Raw genomic sequence first — 7,266 nt, 5'->3', positions numbered from 1 at the left:
TGTAAATTATTTAATACGAGCGGTGTTAACACCATATCGACTTGTCTTTGTGCCATATAAGGGTGTAATTCTAGACCGATTAGCTATCATGCAAGCAGTAACCGTATAGTAAAATTGACTTGTTTTATCCTAGAGACATAGTGGTAGTTCGACTGCTTTGCATAATTTGGATAGTGCTACGAAATGTTTTAATGAGAGCGACATAGTCTGCGACTCGACTCAATTGTAAACTAACAACTTTAAGACGTTTCAAGTTTAAGGGAAGCCATTTCCAATGCTAGAAACAAAAGAAGTATTTTGTTAGCCGCTACGTGATGTATCAGATGGTAAATGGAAGGTCTGCGGAAGCTAAACGCCATGAACTTCAGAAAATTACTCACGAAATCATTACTGAAGGTATGTCCCTAGATGAATAATTTTAGATTATTGTTACATTGACAAACTGCCCCATGGTTGGAAAGATTTTAAAAATTTGCTTCGCCATAAATTAAAAGTTTCAATTGAAAGTCTAATAACTCACCTCTGAGTTGAATAAGAATCTCAGAGATAAGATCAGAAAGATGAAATCTTGGTTGTTTCTAACAACAAAAAGAAATTTGGTACAATTCTGAAGCTATCTGAAAACCCACTTAAGAATCAGAACCACAATGTTGTGATCCGAACTAAGAACCTCCTAGGTCCCGATTGCTCCAATTACTATAATTTCTATGTAGAATCCACCACCTCAAAGAAATGACACTCTTGTTTTCACTATATGGCTAAGAGATGTAAGAGCATGCATAAACATGTTGTTGACTCTAGTGCACCAGTTAACATGACTGACGAGAAATTCATTGCTATGATCAATAAAATCAACATGGTTGGCGGATAGACATTGGCGCCTCTCGTCATGTCTGCTATGATCGTGCTATGTTTAAAACATACACAAATGTTGAAGATAAGAGAGTTTTGTTAGAAGACACTCACACCACTAATGTTGCTAGAATTGGAGATGATGAGCTGAACTTCACCTCCAGAAAGAATTTAATCTTCAAAGACTTCATGCATGTTCCTGAAATTAGGAAGAATTTTGTTTATCGTTTTCTTTTAAATAAGCCAGTGTTTAGTCAATCTATTGGAGCAAATTTGTACACCATCACTAAGAATTACATTTTTGTTGGGAAAATGCATGTTATTGATGGCATGTTTAAGTTGAATGTTGATTTGAATAAAATTTCCCCTCCTATTTACTCTTTGTGTTCTTTCAATGTTTAGCATGCTAGATTTTGTCATTATAATAAGAGTAATGTCTCTAATTTAATCAACTTAGGCTTAATCCTAAAATTGAATGTCAATGATTTAGAACAAAATGAAAATTGTAGTCAAGTTAAAATAACTAAGATTTCACATAAATCGATAATTAAAGAATTTGATCCCCTAGATCTTATACAGTCTGATATATGTGAATTAGATGGAACTTTAACTAGAAATAGTAAACGTTATTTCATCACTTTTATCGACGATTGTTCTGCTTATACTTATGTATACCTAATGAAGTAAAAGTGAAGCGCTTGATGTGTTTAAAATTTATGTGAATGAAATTGAAATTTAATTTAGTAAGAAGATTAAGAGGTTTCGTAATGATATGAGAACTATGTATGATTATGGTTTATTTAATGAATTTTATAAATAACACGGAGTTGTACAAGAAACGACTACACCACACTCTACTGAAATGAATAGTAAAGTAGAAAGAAAGAATAGAATTCTTACTAAACTTGTTGTTACAATTATGTTGAATTCTGGTTTTACTCCTCACTGTAGGGGGGAAATTTTATTGACTATTTTCTATATCCTTAATAGAGTTCCCAAGTCTAAAAATAAGATTTATCCTTATGAGATATTGAAGAAAAGAAAAACAAACTTGTCTAAAAAAACATTTTCCTAAATTCTTCCCATAGCCTTCACTAAAGCTCTTGCAAGAAAGAAGCACCTTACGTTTATCATCTAAACTTTAGCAAGCTTGAGTTAACCCTTACACCACTCACCACATTGCTAAAGTAAGCAAGGAAAAGAAGATATAGAGTAGTAGAGAATAAAAACCAGTAAATAGAAGTAGAGAAGAGATTCTTGATGTATTGAACTCACCGGAGTTCTCGCCAGAGTTTCAGACTCTGACGGGGCCTTTTTCTTCCTTTTCCCTTTGCTTTGCTATCCTTTCTGTTACTTGTCGTTTTACCACTGTTACACATTTAATGGTTGTAAGTTGTTGTAATTTGGCTAAATAATGTTGAATTTGGGGTTTACGGTTCAAGTGGGGGTGAGCCTGATCCGGGCTTAGGTTTGATTATTTGGGATTTTGGTTGTTGGATTCATAACGAGGGAGAGAAACTATGTAGAGTGTGCGTTAATCAATTTTGGTTTTGGAGTGAATTTGAGAAATTTGGGAAATTGCTCATGAACACCTTCATGGTGTTCATGGTGTTGTTCATATAAAACACCATGTTTGATCTTTTAGAAAGGGGGAGAGAGTTTAAATTAATGTTTATACGGTGTTGGTTAGAGAAAAGGAGAGAGATAATGTCAGAGAGAGAGAGAGAGAGGATGTGGAAAATGATCCCCACATGAGAGTGATCACAATCTTAGCTTCCACCATTTGTTTCCACTTACAACATATGGCTTAACTCCTGGACAATTGATTGGCTTACTGTCAGGATATGGGACCCCGACTCCTACTACCACATGCCTTTGATGTTGGCCCTCTGATCATAGAATGTGCTTATCCAAGGGATGGGATTGAGTCAAGCTCGTTGACTCCCCCAGCTTGTAGATTGGGCCAGCGTTGAGCCTTGTGGCTATTCGCCCCCTCATTTCTTGATATACTGTATTTTTATTATTATTTTTGTTTAATTGTGTTAGGCCTTTGGCCCATGCTGCATTTGGTTTATTTCTTGCCATCTTCCCCGTGCTACTTTCAGCACCCCCAATTCCCGTTCATTTTATGCCTCTTAGTTTATTTCATTTATTTTATTTATTATTTTTGCTATTAAAAAATCATTTTAATAAAACAAAATCAATCATTTTTTAAATAAAAATCTTGATCAACATCGAGTATTTTCAAAAAATCAAATTCAAATCCCTTTTATAAAATTCCAACGCTTTTTCAAATACGAACCAATATGATTAATGTCATCAAACTTCTTTTTAACCTAAACGCTTCACTAAAATCTTTTTCTTAATAAAATCAGAAGCAAAGGAACATTGCAGTATATACTTCATGAAACCTTGAATAGTCGGCCCTGAGACTAACATCTCGGTCTTACCAAACATTCTTCTTCTATCCTGAAACACCTACTCAAACTTGGATGAAAAAGGACACTCTACTTTACATTCATTGAAACCACAAACAATCAGCCTCGGGGCACACGTCTTGGTCTTACCGAACGTTCGTCTTCCGCAAATATATTTCATGAACACTTTGGATGAGAAAGGTACATGGGGTACACACTCCTTGAAACCCAGAATAATCAGCCCTTTGGCATACGTCTTGGTGTTGCCGAATGTTCGTCATCCTCTTAAAAACAATTCAACACATCAAACCTATATTTTCTTTCCCCACGCGATCGAAAAACCTTTTTTTAAACGAACAATGTTTAGTCTGTTTTACTATTATACAAACAAATGCTTAAGCCTCAAATTGCGAACATACAAGCAACATTTAACCACTAGAATGCAACTAAGGATTCGTTTATTAAAATCAACCAACCCATACTCATATCCTTCCAAGAACTACGTAGCTTTAAGTTCCTCATTGCACTTGGGGATACGTAGGAGCTAACAAAAAAAATCAAAAATATTTTTTATCATGCCCAAAACTACATTATTTTTAATTCATCATCACACCTAATGATACGTATAAGCAAGACCTGCAATATTGTAAAGCACCCTAATATAAAATTCTTTTGGGACCTTTTCCTTTTCTTTATAAACTTTCAATAACAAGAAGAAAACAAATATCGTAAGATAACCTTCTACTCACAAATCTAACTAAATGGTTCCTATTAAGTACAATGGATATGAGAGATGTTAATACATTCATCTCGCATAACCTTTTATTATCTTTTTATTAAAGATTTTATCTATATTTTTCCTTTCATTTTGGAATAAATAAAGTTCGGTTGTGACTCAATTATCAACAATGGATATGAGAGATGTTAATACATTCATCTCGGATAACCTTTTATTATCTTTTTATTAAAGGGTTTATCTATATTTTTCCTTTCATTTTGGAATGAATAAAATTCGATTGCGACTCAGTTATCATCTCAAGCATGCAAGCACTCTAGGTATTTGTCAAACTGCGGCAGCTGACTACTCTACTGGGGGTATTTAATGAGAGAACATGCAAGGGAGAAACTCACTCAGAGAAATACCACTGACTCAGCCGAGGATTGACCTGGACTCTCACAATTGGTCTCATAACTTGGCTTATGCTATGTGTGACAAGCATACCATTAACCCAAACACAATGTTGATTTACCTATAAAAAATGCAAAGCATATCTCTACGAGTCAATTTAATACAACCTTATTGTTATATGATTTCAAATATAATGTTCAAAATTCAATTTTAGTTTACCCTTTCTTCTTGATAATCACTGAGATGTCCTAATTTTTTTTTCCATAAGTCACACTTTCAGCTATTCAACTTAACGACATTTTTTTATTTTTGATGTATTTTTGAAAATGGTACGGCTTATTAATCGTTTTGTCAAAGCTATTTTTTTTCTCTTATCGACACTACAATTACAGATTCCAAAATCTAACCAACCTTTCCTTTAATGAGGTTCACGTCCATCTAATGTTGGATTCATTGGTTTTCAAGCATTCAAAAGCGTATGAGCGCTAAATTAATGAAGTTGTTAACTATAAATGAATTCATAGACTTCCCAAAAATAAATAGACCAACATTTGCATACATATATTATTCAACAAAAAACTTATTCGAGCATAAACCAAAAATCGCTTACATGTATTATTGAACAAAATCTTATTTGAGCTCTTGTCCACAACTAGCAAGTTTAATTTCCCAACACCGAAATCAAACCAGTGATAGCTACGAAACAGCAAAATTTGACTGTTACTACCTCACGGTTACAAAATCAAAAATATCCTAAAAAGCTACGTAGAGTATTATAAGTTAATTTTATTCGTTCATATCTCTATAAGGCTAAAGTTACATATCAAAAGTTTTGGCAAATCGTTTAATCCCAAAACAATGCAACACCATTTTCTAATTAACATATGAAACTACGAACTTTTCTAGATACCATTTGCTAAACAAGAAACATTTTGCTAAAATTTTTCTTAAAAGTATATCAGTATAGACAGAAGGTGGCTCAAAAGTGCTTGAAAGATAATCATGGAGAACTCAAGTAAATGATATTATCACTCTCATCATAGCCACCGAAGTGTCTCACTTAATTTCAAAGACGAAATTATGAAAAGTAGAAGAATTGAAACAAAATAAAAAATATAGTCAATGGCATTCAGAATGAGTAGGAGGATATTTTAATCCTGTGTTTAATCATATGGAAAGGTTCACTGATATCATCATCATGCCATGCCTAAAACATTTTAAATAATCTTTTAGAAATTTAAATAATTGAAAATTCAAACGGAATAAAATGAATGAAATTCTCTCAGACAAATGCCTCGATATGTCGTCAGGATTTTGAATGGATCGGACTCGTCATCAATTGTTCATCATCACAGAGAATATCACAACTACTAACATTGGAGCTGAATAATAAACCAAACACTTCCAACAAAACATGATATGCTACATAAAATTAAACGAAAGTAAAGAAAATTCAAACCTAAGGTTATGGAGAGAAACGCAGTCGCTACTGTGACTATTGTAGATCTGAAGATATGTTCGGTTTTATAGAGAACAAGTTCCGTTATCAGTCTTTTAGGGTTTGTGGGAACACTTGTGGGGTTTTAATGGGCCTTAACCCGCAAATAATGGGCCATACTTTGCGAATAAAAAGAGCCGGAGAAAATGTTTCGGGAAGTTGCTACTCCAATCTCACTATTTTATTTAAACACCCGCTGGCCCTCTTATGTAATAAGTGTCTTTAACCTATTAATAACCTTTGTAATGAATTTCTTGGGTCAATTTTTATGGTTCACTCATCGCATATATATCATTGACCATTAAGATAATTTATTAATTAATATCTTTTATAGAATAAATTAATAATTAGTTGTTTTAATTAATATTTTTAGAAATTAATTATTTAAAATTTTAAAAAGAATTACTAGGCCTAGACCCAATTCATAATTGCACTTATTTCAAGTTTGTGCCAAATAAGATCTTGGATAATGCATTGTTGACTTTTATAAACACTAAAATTATTTATGAAAAAAATAATGTGGGAATCCAATGCAATTACAAGTTTATAAGATTTCACCTTCTTCCTTTGCTTCATCTTCCAATTAACTCTTACTAAACACAATAATATTTTAGGGACATGATGCTCGGTGAAAGCAAACTTGTCAACAATGTTTTTGGGACATGATGTTTGGTGACATCTATTGATACATCTGAGTTCTGTTTGTTTCGGTGTCAAAGAATGTGATATCTTATTTCAATATCGTTTTCAAGTACAAACTATGAATCCTCACAACTTGTCTTTCTCCTGTCACCATCCAACATGATACCTCTATAACATGAAACAAAAAAAAAACTTATCATCAAAATCAATTCAAGAACTACTCTCAAACAAAATTAAATAAGCAACAAAGTGTGGTCGGTCTTAGGTAGAAACAATGTCATTCCAACCCTAGCAGCTAAGTAAAAAAATAAGAATGTTACATGAAATGTGAAGTGTGTTAAAGTATATTATGCCATAATCCATTTTGGTAACAAATATATGAAATTTTTTGTTCTAAACCCTGGAGATTTTTCAAACCGAAGTTCATTGATTATAAAGTATGCAATTTCGATTTGTATTAAATAAATATATAATTATTCAAAAATAAATCATATAGAGTATGCAAAGATCATGCAATAAGTTTCCTATGGCTGCATCAGACATCATAAATTGCTTAAGATGTTCACTGTTGAAATTCACCCAAATAATGTCTTGTTGTTAAAAAGCACAGAGACCTCTGGTTTTTGGCGTGTCCCATGTCAGCATTAGAACTCTTTTTCAACCAAATTGGCCTTCTGAAAGAAAATGTTGATTAAACCATGATAGTAACATTCGCACTTATAGTAGAA

At 32.9% G+C, this 7,266-nt stretch overlaps 1 long non-coding RNA gene and 2 other non-coding genes across 3 annotated transcripts; all 3 read right to left on the bottom strand.

Annotated features, from left to right (window-relative positions):
- Window positions 1-387: 387 nt before the first annotated feature.
- On the bottom strand, window positions 388-2,675 carry LOC127120319 (uncharacterized). The gene is made up of 2 exons (XR_007803179.1): window positions 2,128-2,675; window positions 388-1,051 (listed from the first exon to the last, which is right to left on the bottom strand). It is a non-coding gene; the product is annotated as an uncharacterized LOC127120319 (long non-coding RNA).
- A 2,852-nt stretch (window positions 2,676-5,527) lies between these two features.
- Window positions 5,528-5,603, bottom strand: LOC127124728 (small nucleolar RNA Z105). The gene has a single exon (XR_007804190.1). It is a non-coding gene; the product is annotated as a small nucleolar RNA Z105 (small nucleolar RNA).
- Window positions 5,604-5,675: 72 nt separating this feature from the next.
- On the bottom strand, window positions 5,676-5,756 carry LOC127124796 (small nucleolar RNA SNOR75). The gene has a single exon (XR_007804266.1). It is a non-coding gene; the product is annotated as a small nucleolar RNA SNOR75 (small nucleolar RNA).
- Between the last annotated feature and the right edge of the window lie 1,510 nt (window positions 5,757-7,266).

The sequence above is a fragment of the Lathyrus oleraceus genome, chromosome 2 (genome assembly GCF_024323335.1).
Source record: "Lathyrus oleraceus cultivar Zhongwan6 chromosome 2, CAAS_Psat_ZW6_1.0, whole genome shotgun sequence".
Taxonomy (NCBI): Eukaryota; Viridiplantae; Streptophyta; class Magnoliopsida; order Fabales; family Fabaceae; genus Lathyrus; species Lathyrus oleraceus.
Note: the sequence above shows the minus strand (reverse complement) of the source record. Positions and strands in the feature narration are given on the sequence as shown.